Source organism: Mobula hypostoma, chromosome 9, assembly GCF_963921235.1.
Source record: "Mobula hypostoma chromosome 9, sMobHyp1.1, whole genome shotgun sequence".
In the NCBI taxonomy this organism is placed as follows: domain Eukaryota; kingdom Metazoa; phylum Chordata; class Chondrichthyes; order Myliobatiformes; family Myliobatidae; genus Mobula; species Mobula hypostoma.
In genome coordinates, this window is record NC_086105.1 from 64,926,583 (window position 1) to 64,940,897 (window position 14,315).

Consider the following 14,315-nt stretch of genomic DNA (forward strand, 5'->3'; position numbering starts at 1 on the left):
GGAAGTGGTGAGCCTGTGGAACATATGGCAGTGGAGGCCATGTCATTGGGTATATTTAAAGCGGAGGTTGATAGGTTCTTGATTAGTTATGGGGAGAAGGCAGGAGTATGGGGCTGAGAGGGATAATAAATCAGCCATGATGGAATAGCAGAGCAGACTCAATAGGCCGAATGGCCTTCTAGTCTAATTTCGAGACAGCCATGTCTTCTCACTTTCTTGGATGGGAATGGTCCTCAGCATTATCAAGGACATCTCCCATCTCAGTGATCTCCTCCTGTCAGTCAGAAGGTACGCAGTATAAGAACAAGGACTCTTGGACTGGGTAACAGTTAATTCTCTCAGGCTGTGAGACTTCTGAACACCCTGATACCAATATTTATGACTGCGCTAGTAGCAGTAATACTGAAGTATATTTTAATTTGTGTTGTATATGCACTTCATATCAACTTGTACATCTGCAGAATGTTGTTTATTATCTGTTAATATTATTTCGTGTGCTGATATCGAGCATCATGATAGCACAGTGGTTAGTGCGACACTATTAAGCTCTGGGCATTCCAGGGGTTGGAGTTCAATTCTGGTGCCGTCTGTAAGGAATCTGTACATTTTCCCCATGTGGTGCTCCCGTTTCCTTCCACAGTCCAAAGATGTACCAATTAGGTTAATGGGCTATTGTAAATTGTCTCGTGATTGGGCTAGTGTTAAATAGGTGGGTTGCTGGCTGGTGTGGCTTGTTGGGCCAGAGGGCCCTGTTCTGCACTTATCTCTAAATAAAATAAAGTATATGAAATGTGTACTGTGTTTTGCATCTTGGTCCGTGAGGACGGTTGTTCTGTTCAGATGTGTACGTGTAAGTGGTTGAATAAACCTGAACCTGAACTTCTTCACCCGTCTCTGTCTCCACCAACTAAGTAAACAATCCCATTCCCATTGAACAATTTCCCTTGAATTTGCAGCCACTTTTCTTGCAGACGATTTACACCTGTGTGGATTATTGCCTCATTGGTAGCTTGTTATCTCCAACGTCTGGAAGATGTTTCAGTGTGCAAATTGCTCCTGTACAAAGTGTTGGAGGTGATAGTGTGTCTGTGTTGTGAACAGGAATGGAATAGAGCATTCAGGTGGAAACGATGGGAGGAGGTTTGAGCATCAGCTGATAGGGCTGAATGGCCTGTTTCTGTGCAATTCCATGAATGAATCCTTGATAGATGATCCAGAGTTTCCAACGGGAGATGTACAAGTAGGCAACATATGTTGGAGAAGTTGGAATCACTCATTCACACTATGTGTCTGGCTCTCACTCCCCACCACAGACGTTGTCCCTCTTTGCCAGAGATTGAACATGGGACTACCACTTCACTGCACATTTACCAAGGCAACGATGTTGCTGCTCACTTCATAGGCAGAATGTGACACGTCAGCAAAAGTGGCTGGTCAGCCCATTCTGCATGGGCACCCCAATTAGTCTGACAACCCCGCACATTTCCTCTACAGTCCGGCAAGTAATTCTCTTTAAATGTTACACATGGAACACAAAACAGTACAGCACAGGGCAGGCTGTTCAGCCCACAATGTTAGGCTGATCTAATTAAACCCAGGACTTTCAATTAATCTATTCAATCTTCCCTGCATCTTGATCATATCCCTCCCTTCCTTGCATATTCCAGTGCCTGTCTAAGAGTCTTCTTCATGCTCCTATCGTTTCTGACTCCATCACCACATCACCACCTTTGGCAGCGCATTCCAAACACTCACCACTCTCTGTATAAAAAACTTGCTTCACACGTTGCCACATGTCCTCTAGTACTAGACATTTCAGTCCTGGCTGTCTACTCTGTATTTGCCGCTACTGTACCTATACTCTGTCTATTCCAGATGCTTATCCCATCCCCTTCTGAGAGTTCCATGAGTGCCTACTTCCATTGTTTGCCACACCAGTTGATAGGGTTGTTAAGGAGGCTTGTGGTGTGTTGGCCTTCATTTGTTAGAGGACAAGAGCCGTGAGGTAATGTTGCAGCTCTGTAAAACTCTAGTAGATCGCACTTGGAATATTGTGTTCAGTTGTGGTCGCTTCATTAGAGGAAGGATGTGGAAGCTTTAGAGAGGGTGCAGAGGAGACTTACCAGGATGCCACTTGGACTAGAGAGCGTGTCTTATGAGGATAGGCTGAGAAAGCTAGGGCTTTTTTCTTTGAAGCGAAAGCTGGATGAGAGGTGACAATAGAGGTGTACAAGATGATAAGATGTATAGTTTGAGTGGATAGACAGAGACCTTTTCCCAAGGCCGATGGTTAGTGCAAGGGGACATAATTTTAAGGTGATTGAGGGAGAGAATAGAGGAGATGTCACGCAGAGTGGTGTGTGTGTGGAACACCCTGCCAGGGCTACCGGTAGAGGCAGATGCATTAGGGACATTGAAGAGTCTCTTAGATAGGCACTTGGATAATAGAAAAATGGAGAGCCATGTGGGAGGGAAGATTAAGTTGACCTTAGAGCAGGTTGAAAGGTCGGCACAACATCGAGGGCTGAAGGGCCTGTCCTGTGTCACAGTGCTTTATATTTTAAGGGTGCCACTGATGATTACAGTATTTTGCAGCTCGAACCCAATCCCACCTGCTTTTGCCTTCAGTCCTTTACCTTTCCCACCTATCACTTCCCAGCTTTTTACTTCATCCCCCTCTCCCCCACACCTTTTTATTCTGGCTTCTGCCGCATCCCTTCCCAGTCCTGATGAAGGGTCTCAGCCCGAAATGTTGACTGTTTATTCCCCTCCATAGATGCTGCCTGACCTGCTGAGTTTCTCCAGCATTTGGTGTGTGCTGTGGTGTTTTTTTTGCTTTGTATTTAGTTGTTAGGTCTAGCATATGTTGTCTGAACTGATGTTAGCAGCATGATAACAAAGAGATGACAGACAAAGCTGCAACCTAGTATAAAAGTGATTACTGCAACTATCTTCAGCCGCTGGGTAGTGTGTGCGGGGATTTATCTCTTATTAATAATTCATGGCAAAAAAGATTAGGGACAAGGATTCTAAATCTTCTTCTCTTGGATGTGAAAATGTTTGGGATTTGGGAAATGCTGACTGCAGGGCTGATATCACATGTCACCCGCTCTCCCTCAGTGAGCACCCCACTCTACATGGTACGTGGTGCCCTGACCGTAGGGCTGATATCACATGTCGTGTACACTCCCACACTCTATTCTGGCAGGCTCTCTCTTCTGTGCTGACTCCACCGATAACTCTCAATGTAGAACCTCTGTTCCTGAGACCTGAGTGAACTTCTTTCACAAGAGGGTGGTGAATCTGTGGAATTCATTGCCATGGGCAGCTATGGAAACTAGTCATTGGGTATATTTAAAGCAGAGGTTGATAGGTTCTCGGCTAGTAAGGGTGTCATAGATTATGTGGAGATGCAGAAGAATGAGGTTCAAAGGAAAAATAAATCACCCATGATCAATTGGCTGGGCAGACTCGATGGGCCGAATGACCTCATTATGCACTTATGTCTTACGGTCTTAAAACTCAGTTAAAGGGAAGATAATTCATACAGGTGTTGCTAATGAATAATCACATTTAGCCCCAGTTCTAGTGATGGGCTGAATGGCCTCATTCTGCTCTTCTATCTTAAGGAATAACAGGAGTCTATGTTCTAATCACTGCCTGTAGGGTTACATGTGACTCGGAGGTAGTTCACTTGATCTCAAGCCCTGTGCCGAGGGGAGATCAGTAGGTCAGGCAGCAAAAGGGTGGTTAGTGTTTTGGGTTGCGTCAGGTAGACACCTGAAATGTCAGCTCTACCTCCACCTCCACCGAAGCGGAGTTCCTCCAGCAATTTTCTGTTGCTCCAAATTCCAGTGTCTACACCCTCTTGTGTCTCTTGTACCTGAGAATATCCGTGACCGAAGAAAGGAAATAATAATAACTTTATAGAGCATTTTTCATACAGATGATGTACAATGGGATAAAAGTGCAAACATGAAGTTAAAATAATAATAATAAAAATAAACATGAAAATAAAAGACAGAAAGCTAAATGCAAGTTTAAATAAATAGACTTTGAGCTGGTGTTTAAAAGCGTCAACTGAGTCTGAATTCTACACTTTAGCAGCATAGTTAGAAACATCGAAATCTACGGTCCATTACAGGCTCTTCAGCCTACGATGTTGTGTCGACCATGTAACCTACTCTAGAAGCTGCCTAGAATTTCCCTACTGCATAGCCCTTTCTTTTTTTCTACGCTCCATGTACCCATCTAAGAGTCTCTTAAAAGACCCTATTGTACCCGCCTCTACCACCTTCACTGGCAGTGAAATCCACGCATCCACCACTCTCTGTGCGAAAAGCTTGCCTCTGACATCCCCCTTGTACTTACTTCCAAGCACCTTAAAACTGTGCCCTCTCGTGCTAGCCATTTCAGCTCTGGGAAAAAGCCTCTGGCTATCCACACGATCAATGCCTCTCATCACCTTATACACCTCTATCAGGTCACCCGTCTCTGTCACTCCAAGGAGAAAAGGCCAAGTTCGCTCAACCTATTCTCATAAGGCATGCTCTCCAATCAGGCAACCTCCCTGTAAATCTCCTCTGCACTCTCTCTATAGTATCCACATTCTTCCTGTAGTGAGGTAACAAGAACTGAGCACAGTACTCAGAATCAGAATCAGGTTTATTATCATCTTATATAGCTATAACATTACCTCAAAAAAGCTGACCTGCCAATTATTTCTTGAGAGAGATTGTTTAAATTTTGAGACTGGCAGAAGAAGACTTGAGAGCTTGAGCAGGAAAAGGGAATAATTAGTTCCAGATTGTGGGTATTTGGAAGCGAGAGGAAACTAAGTAAAGAGAAATAATACACGATTAGAGGGGAGAGACTACCATGTGGCATGGTACTGCAGTGGTGAGAGTCACATTTTACAACACCAGTGATGGGCGGGTCAATTCCCCCTGATATCTGTAAGGAATTTGTATGTTCTTCCTGTGACCGCGTGGGTTTCCTCAGCGTGGCAGATTATAAGAGGCATAGACAGAGTAGGCAACAATATCTTTTGCCCAGGGTTGAAATGTCTATTTCTAGAGGTCATGAATTTAATATGAGGGGGAAGTACAAAGAAGATATCCGGGGCAAGATTTTTACATGCATGCCTGGAGTACACTGCTAGGGGGTGGTGGTGGAGGGGATACAACAGAGGCATTAAGGAGGCTCTGAGATACGTGTAGAAAACAAAGGGAAATGGGCATTTTGCAGGCAGAAGGGATTCATTTAGTCAGATGAGGATGATGGAGATCAGGAGGGGAACGATTTGATCAAGCTGCTGGAAGTGGTGGATGTGGGTTCAAATGCAACATTTGAGAGAAGTTTGGGTAGGTACATGGATGGGAGGGGTTCGGAGGGCTAAGGTCCAGGTGAAGGTCAATGGGATTAGGCAGAATAGTGGTTCAGCAAGGACTGGATTGTCCTGTCTCTGTGCTGCTGTCCTCTGCACTCTGTGCCGTTAGCTTCATTAGTTTGGCTGAGCATCATGGGCTGAAGGGATGGTTTGTGTTCTGTTTGATTGCTCTGAGTACAGGCACAGACAGGATGAAAATCTGCAATAGATTGTGAGACTGATGAAAATGATAGAGATGGAGAGGAGCATGCTGTGAATAGATTTGAAGAAACTGTGAGTATTTTTCAAAGTCCTGATTAACATGGAGTCTGTTTAGTTCAATGGGCTGATTAGGTAGTTAGTGCTCATTTGTTAAATCGCAGCTCCCACGGAAATGAGCACGTTGAGTTTCAGTACTTAAGTGATCAACGAGAGTATGTGGACAATGTGGCACATTTGCAGATGTTTGGTTGATGATTTTTTTAATTCCTTGGCGTTCATTACCATATCAGAAGATCTGTGCTGGACCAGCATGTAAGTGCCATCACAAAGAAGGTATGGCATCTCCTCTACTTTCAGCGTGACATCTAAAGCTTTGAAGAAACCTCTATCGATGCACAGTGGAGAGTATCCTAATCGGTGGCATCACAGCCTGGTATGAAAACACCAAAGTCCAGGAATGGAAAAGTCTGCAAAAAGTGATTGATACAGCCCAGTCCACCACAGGAAAAGCCCTCCACACTGTTGAGCACATTTACAAGGAGTACTTACACAAGGAAGCAGCATCGATCATCAAAGAACCCCACAGTCCAGGCCATGTTCTCTTGTCGCTATTACCATCAGTTTGGAGATACAGAAGCATTAGGTCCCACGCCACCAGGTTTGGGACCGGTTATTATCCTACAGCCATCAGGCTCCTGAACCAGCACTCACCTCAAAGCCGAACTGATTCTACAGTGGTCGCTGTTGTGGTACCACTCAACTAGATTTTTAATCTCCCTCCTATGTGCTGATCATCACTCCTTTGATTCGGTCAACAAACCTGAGAATGGTGCTGCTTGGAGCTGCTCTTGGTTATAAGTGTAAAGCGAGTAGAGCAGGGGGCTCAACACTCAGCCTTGTTGCGCTCCTGTGCTGATGGTGATAGTAGAGGAGATGTTGTTGCCAATCCGAACAGACTGGGGTCTGTAAGTGAGGAAAACAAGGATTCAGTTGGACAAGGAGATATCGAGGCCTAGGTCTTGGAGCTTATTGACCAGCTTGGAGGGGATGATAGTATTAAATGCCGAGCTGTAATCAATGAAGTTCTGATGTATGCATCTTCACTGTCCAGATATGAGTGGTGTGGTGTAACTTGAGTGCTATAATAGTACAGCAGATGGGTTTGTACAACTTTGGGAAAGAGACTTTCTTAACTTTCTAGGACAGAGAAGTAAGTCAATTTTTGATTCTTCATTTTCATAACTCCCAGGTGACTCATTTTGCTGCAATTATGTGACGTAGAGAAAGAATAAAATGAGGAGCAATTGCCAGTCAGATTATTCTAGGGAGTTTCCTGCTGAGACCAGCTGTTCTATATTAAGTGAAGGAAATATTGTGGGAGCAATTTCTGTCTCGATTACTGCATAGGTCATTTTAGAGGTCATTGAAAATATTGGGAAGTTGCCATGGTATTGGAAATGGTTCACCAACACTCAACCAACTGTGAAGATTTCAAAGAACTTCTGGTCTGCTTTTGCAGTAAAAATAAAGCATGGTGATACTTATGGATCACCCAGCACAATCTTCACTGATTTGATTTGATGCAAGTGGTGCATTTCACTGTATGTTTCAATGCACATGTAGCAAATAAAGCTCATCATTACTTGTTCCATATTTTAAATCCCTGCCTCGTATGTTGGTGCTTTGGCTAAGAAGTTATCACATGGCAGAAGAAAAGAAGAGCTTACGAAAGGTTCAAAAAACTAGGTAATGATAGAGATCTAGAAGATTATAAGGCTAGCAGGAAGGAGCTTAAGAATGAAATTAGGAGAGCCAGAGGGCCCATGAGAAAGCCTTGGCGGACAGGATTAAGGAAAACCCCAAGTCACTCTACAAGTATGTGAAGAGCAAGAGGATAAGATGTGAGAGAATAGAACCAATTAAGTGTGACAGTGGAAAACTGTGTATGGAACCAGAGGAGATAGCAGAGGTGCTTAATGAATACTTTGCTTCAGTATTCACTATGGAAAAGGATCTTGGCGATTGTAGGGATGACTTACAGCGGACTGAAAAGCTTGAGCATGAGATATTAAAGAGGAGGATGTGCTGGAGCTTTTGGAAAGCATCAAGTTGGATAAGTCACCGGGACTGGATGAGATGTACCCCAGGCTACTGTGGGAGGCAAGGGAGGAGATTGCTGAGCCTCTGGCGATGATCTTTGCATCATCAATGGGGACGGGACAGGTTCCGGAGGATTGGACGGTTGTGAATGTTGTTCCCTTATTCAAGAAAGGGCATAGAGATAGCCCAGGAAATTATAGACCAGTGAATCTTATTTCAGTGGTTGGTAAGTTGATGGAGAACATCCTGAGAGGTAAGATTTATATGAACATTTGGAGAGGCATAATATGATTAGGAATAGTCAGCATGGCTTTGTCAAAGGCAGGTCGTGCCTTACGAGCCTAATTGAATATTTTGAGAATGTGACGGAACACATTGAAGGTAGAGCAGTAGATGTAGTGTATATAGATTTCAGCAAGGCATTTGATAAGGTACACCATGCAAGGCTTTTTGAGAATGTAAGGAAGCAGGGGAATCCAAGGGGAAATTGCTTTGTGGATCCGAAACTGGCTTGCCCACAGAAGGCAAAGAGTGGTTGTAGATGGGTCATATTCTGCATGGAGGTCAGTCACCAGTAGTGTGCCTCAGGGAACTGCTCTGGGACCCCTACTCTTCGTGATTTTTATAAATGACCTGGATGAGGAAGTGGAGGGATGAGTGAGTAAATTTGCTGATGACACAAAAGTTGGGGGTGTTGTGGATAGTGTGGAGGGCTGTCAAAGGTTACAGCGGGACATTGATAGGATGCAAAACTGGGCTTAGAAGTGGCAGATGGAGTTCAACCCAGATAAGTGTGAGGTGGTTAATTTTGCTAGGTCAAATATGATGGCAGAATATAACATTAATGATAAGACTCTTGGCAGTGTGGAGGATCAGAGGGATCTTGGGGTCTGAGTCCACAGGACACTCAAAGCTGCTATGCAGGTTGACTCTGTGATTAAGAAGGCATACGGTGCATTGGCCTTCATCAGTTGTGGGATTGAGTTTAAGAGCCGAGAGGTAATGTTGCAGCTATATAGGACACTGGTCAGACCCCACTTGGAGTACTGTGCTCAGTTCTGTTTGCCTCACTACAGGAAGGATGTGGAAATTATAGAAAGGGTGCAGAGGAGATTTACAAGGATATAGCCTGATTTGGGAAGCATGCCTTATGAAAATAGGTTGAGTGAACTCAGCCTGTTCTCCTTGGAGTGACGGAGGATGAGAGATGACCTGGTAGAGGTGTACAAGATGTTGAGAGGAATTGATCAAGGAGATAGTCAGTGGCTTTTACCCAGGGCTGAAATGCCTAGCATGAGAGGGCACAGTTTTAAAGTGCTTAGAAGAAGGTACAGAGGAGATGTCCGGGGTAAGTTTTTTATGCAGAGAGTGGTGAGTGCGTGGAATGGGCTGTCAGCGGTGGTGGTGGAGGCAGATATGATAGGGTCTTTTAAGAGGCTCCTGGTAGGTACATGGAGCTTAGAAAAATAGAGGGCTATGGGTAAGCCTAGTAATTTCTAAGGTAGGGACATGTTCAGCACAGCTTTGTGAGCCGAAGGGCTTGTATTGTGCTGTAGGTTTTCTATGTTTCTAAGTTTCTGTGTTTCTAACTCCATTAGATTAAATAATTTAAAAGTTCAAAAGTTCAAAGTAAATTTATTATGAAAGTATATACATAATTCTGAGATTAATTTTCTTGCGGTCATACTCAATAAATCCATAGAATGGTAACCAAAACAGAATCAATGAAATACTGCACCAACTTGGGTGTTCAACCCTTGTGCGAAAGACAACAAACTGTTCAAATACAAAACAGGGAAAAAAGGAAATAATAATACTAAATAAATAAGCAATAAATAAATACTGGGACATGAAATGAGGAGTCCTGGAAAGTGAGTCCATAGGCTGTGAGGACATTTCAATGATGGGACAAGTGAAGATATCCCCTTTTGCTCGAGAGCCTGATAGTCAAGGGATAGTAACTGTTCCTGAACTTGGTGGTGTGAGTCTGAGGCTCCTCTACATTCTTCCTGATGGCAGCAGCGAGAAGAGAGCATGACCTTGGCAGTGGGAGTCCCTGATGATGGATGCTGCTTTCCTGCAACAGCATTTCATGTAGATGTGATCAATGGTGGGGAGGGCTTTACTCGTGATGGAGTACTGGATTGTATCCATTACTTTTTGTAGGATTTTCCATTCAAAGGTATTGGTGTTTCCATACCAGGCTGTGATGCAGCCAGTCAATATGCTATCCACTACACATCTGTAGAAGTTTGTCAAAGTTTATACCTCAAAACTGACCCATTATTATTGGTGTTGGTGTTATTATTGTCACATAGACCAAGATATAATGAAAAGATTGTCTTGTATACTGTTTATACAGATAAAACTCATTACACAGTGCATTGAGGTAGAACAAGGTAAAGCAATAACAATGCTGTGTACAGTGTAAATGCTACAAAGAAAGTGTAATGCAAGTAAATAATAAGTAAATCTGGAGTGAAGGAGGATGAGAGGTGACTTTAATAGATGTGTACAAGATAAGAGACATGGCAGGATGATTAAATTCAAGCACATCTTTGAATCCTTCTCTCTGTCCACTGTAAGGGCATAAAAGGTTCCAAGGAAGAGGCAGGAGAATGGGGCTGAGAGGAATAATAAGTCTGCCATGAAGGAACAGCAGAACAGACTTGATGGGCTGAATGGTCTAATTTTGGTCAAACAAAGTTAAACTCCACTGTTAAGCATCCCTTGTTCCACAGGCAATCTTGATTTAAATTAAGCAACACACATCAAAGTTGCTGGTGAACGCAGCAGGCCAAGCAGCATCTGTAGGAAGAGGTGCAGTTGACGTTTCAGGCCGAGACCCTTCGTCAGGACTAACTGAAGGAAGAGTGAGTAAGGGATTTGAAAGTTGGAGGGGGAGGGGGAGATCCAAAATGATAGGAGAAGACAGGAGGGGGAGGGATAGAGCCAAGAGCTGGACAGGTGATTGGCAAAAGGGGATACGAGAGGATCATGGGACAGGAGGTCCGGGAAGAAAGACAAGGCGGGGGGGGGGGAGACCAAGAGGATGGGTAAGAGGTATATTCAGAGGGACAGAGGGAGAAAAAAGAGAGTGAGAGAAAGAATGTGTGCATAAAAATAAGTAACATATGGGGTACGAGGAGGAGGTGGGGCCTTAGCGGAAGTTAGAGAAGTCGATGTTCATGCCATCAGGTTGGAGGCTACCCAGACGGAATATAAGGTGTTGTTCCTCCAACCTGAGTGTGGCTTCATCTTTTACGCAACTCCCTTGTCCATTCGTCCCCCCCATCCCTCCCCACTGATCTCCCTCCTGGCACTTATCCTTGTAAGCGGAGCAAGTGCTGCACATGCCCTTACACTTCCTCCCTTACCACCATTCAGGGCCCCAAACAGTCCTTCCAGGTGAGGCAACACTTCACCTGTGAGTCGACTGGGGTGATATACTGCGTCTGGTGCTCCCGATGTGGCCTTTTATATATTGGCGAGACCCGACGCAGTCTGGGAGACCGCTTTGCTGAACATCTACGCTCTGTCCGCCAGAGAAAGCAGGATCTCCCAGTGGCCACACATTTTAATTCCACATCCCATTCCCATTCTGACATGTCTATCCACGGCCTCCTCTACTGTAAAGATGAAGCCACACTCAGGTTGGAGGAACAACACCTTATATTCCGTCTGGGTAGCCTCCAACCTGATGGCATGAACATCGACTATATAGAAGGCCACATCGAGAGCACCGGACGCAGTATATCACCCCAGCCGACTCACAGGTGAAGTGTTGCCTCACCTGGAAGGACTGTTTGGGGCCCTGAATGGTGGTAAGGGAGGAAGTGTAAGGGCATGTGTAGCACTTGCTCCGCTTACAAGGATAAGTGCCAGGAGGGAGATCAGTGGGGAGGGATGGGGGGGACGAATGGACAAGGGAATTGCGTAAAAGATGAAGCCACACTCAGGTTGGAGGAACAACACCTTATATTCCGTCTGGGTAGCCTCCAACCTGATGGCATGAATATTGACTTCTCTAACTTCTGCTAATGCCTCACCTCCCCCTCGTACCCCATCTGTTACTTATTTTTATGCACACATTCTTTCTCTCACTCTCCTTTTTCTCCCTCTGTCCCTCTGAATATACCTCTTGCCCATCCTCTTGGTCCCCCCCCCCGCCTTGTCTTTCTTCCCGGACCTCCTGTCCCATGATCCTCTCGTATCCCTTTTGCCTATCACCTGTCCAGCTCTTGGCTCCATCCCTTCCCCTCCTGTCTTCTCCTATCATTTTGGATCTCCCCCTCCCCCTCCAACTTTCAAATCCCTTACTCACTCTTCCTTCAGTTAGTCCTGACGAAGGGTCTCGGCCTGAAACGTCGACTGCACCTCTTCCTACAGATGCTGCTTGGCCTGCTGCGTTCACCAGCAACTTTGATGTGTGTTGCTTGAATTTCCAGCATCTGCAGAATTCCTGTTGTTTGATTTAAATTAAGTCTGGATCTTTTGTTCTTATTACTGGTTTGGAGATTATCTGACTCATCCAAGACAATAATCACGAAACAACATTTTCCCTAAAGATGCATTAAACGTTAAACAGAGCTGAAAATTTAACGCTTACATGATTTAATTTGCATATTTTAATTGACTGTTAATTACACATCAAAGCTTTATTCATAGACATTGTAATACTATTTTTACAGCTGCTCATGTGAATAAATGTATGTTAAAGAGTTTGGGATACCTAACTTGCTTTCTCAATCCAGACTCGGAGCAATTTAATTGTCAGGATGGGCTGTGTTTTGTTTACGCTATTTAAGGTAATAACATAATTTTGTCTTCCGTGTTAAAATAATTCAGTCAGCTAGTCTGTAATGTCATTACCCACCTGCAGGCAGCCACCAGGTTCAAGAAAAGCAAAATACCTTCAACCACTTAGTTCTTGAACCAACCTGCACAATCCCAATTATTACCTCACTATATAGCAAATACAATGGCCACTTTGATCATTTTGCACTATAATGGACTTCTTTTTGTTCTAATTGTGTTCTTTCTTGTAAAAAATGTCTTTAATTTATTTTTAATTTGTGTTTTTGTTGTGAGTACTGTTTATATTATGCTACGTGCCTGTGATACAGCTGCAGGGTTTTCATTGTGCTTGTGCATACTTCCAGGCCATGGCATCTTCTTCTAGCTACAGAACTTGATGTTCCACATCATCGTGTTCAAGAACAGATACTCTTCTCTTCAACCACCTGGCTTTTGAACCAACTAACAAAACCCTAATCATCTCGGGTCGGTCAGGCAGCATCCGTGGAGGAGAATAGACAGTCGACATTTCCGGCTGAGACTCTTCATCAAGGATCTCAGACAGAAACATTGACTGCTTATTCCTGACCTGACCTGCTGAATTCCTCCAGTGTTTTGTCTGTGTTATTACAGAAAGAAAATGCAGAATCTCAAGTGATTTCATGTGCCACTTTGATCATTTTGCAGTAAAATGTTTTTTTTCAATAGGTACATTTAATGTCAGAGAAATGTATACAATATACATCCTGAAATTCTTTTTCTTCACAAACAGCCATAAAAACAGAGGAGTGTTCCGAAGAATAAATGACAGTTAAATGTTAGAACCCCAATGCCCCCCCAGCTCCCCCTCCCACGCATAAGCAGCAGCAACGCAATGATCCCCTTCTCCCCCACCAGCAAAAATTGGCATCCCCACCGAGCACTCAAGTGTGCAGCAAAGCATCAATAAAGACACAGACTTGCAGTACCCCAAAGACTACTCATTCACCCGGTGATTCAACATAGCACAGGCTGTCTCTCTCCCTAATAAGGGAAAAAAAGTTTCACAGCAAAAGGGGAAACATAACAAACAACTCGCCAATTTATGGTGTTAAAAGTCTGTTGCGTCGCTTTTTCCGAGCTCTGTGCCCAAAGAACTGGGGTCTCTGAGCACACAGCCAGTTTGCTGCTTTCGATCTGCCGGGTACTCCCACAACACATCAGGCAGCAGCACTGGCCTTGAATCCACCTGTCTCCAGAGCCACGGAAATCCAGCACCCTGAAGGTGTGCTAGTCTTTCAGGCTACATCCTTGGCATTTTGAAAAGCAGCCGCTTGTGATGCCCTGAGAGTGGGTCCCATTTCCGCAAAGAACTTTGAAAAAGAGATATTAAAGATAGAAATAGAGCTGTTTCTGAAGATGCATGCAAAGGAGTCACAGTAGGTGCCGCCATTCTCCTAAACTCCTAAGAATTTTTGTTCTAATTGTGTTCCTTCTTGTAAAGATTGTGTATAATTTATGCTCAATTTATCTTTTTCTTTTGCATGTCGATTATATGTTGCTATGTACCAGTTGCAAGAGAAGGCTTTCATTGTACCTGTCTATACATTTACTTGGGCACATCACAACTTCGACTTTCACCAAATACACAGCGTTTCAGGTTCATCCAGAACTTTTCAAGCAAGCAGTTACATTTCTGTAGCGTCTTTACTGCCTGAATCCAAAGAAACCCTAATGTGGACACCTACCATTGTAGGAAGCAGAGTGGACAGTTTGTATATAGCAACTCCCACAGGCAGCACTATGGGGGTCAACCAATACTCCGGTTCCCATGATAATGATAGAACGA

At 44.1% G+C, this 14,315-nt stretch overlaps 1 protein-coding gene across 2 annotated transcripts in view; it reads left to right on the top strand.

Annotated features, from left to right (window-relative positions):
• Window positions 1-14,315, top strand: part of LOC134351775 (synaptotagmin-A) — a 676,813-nt gene that overhangs the window by 330,684 nt on the left and 331,814 nt on the right. The gene's annotated exons all lie outside the window — the stretch shown is intronic.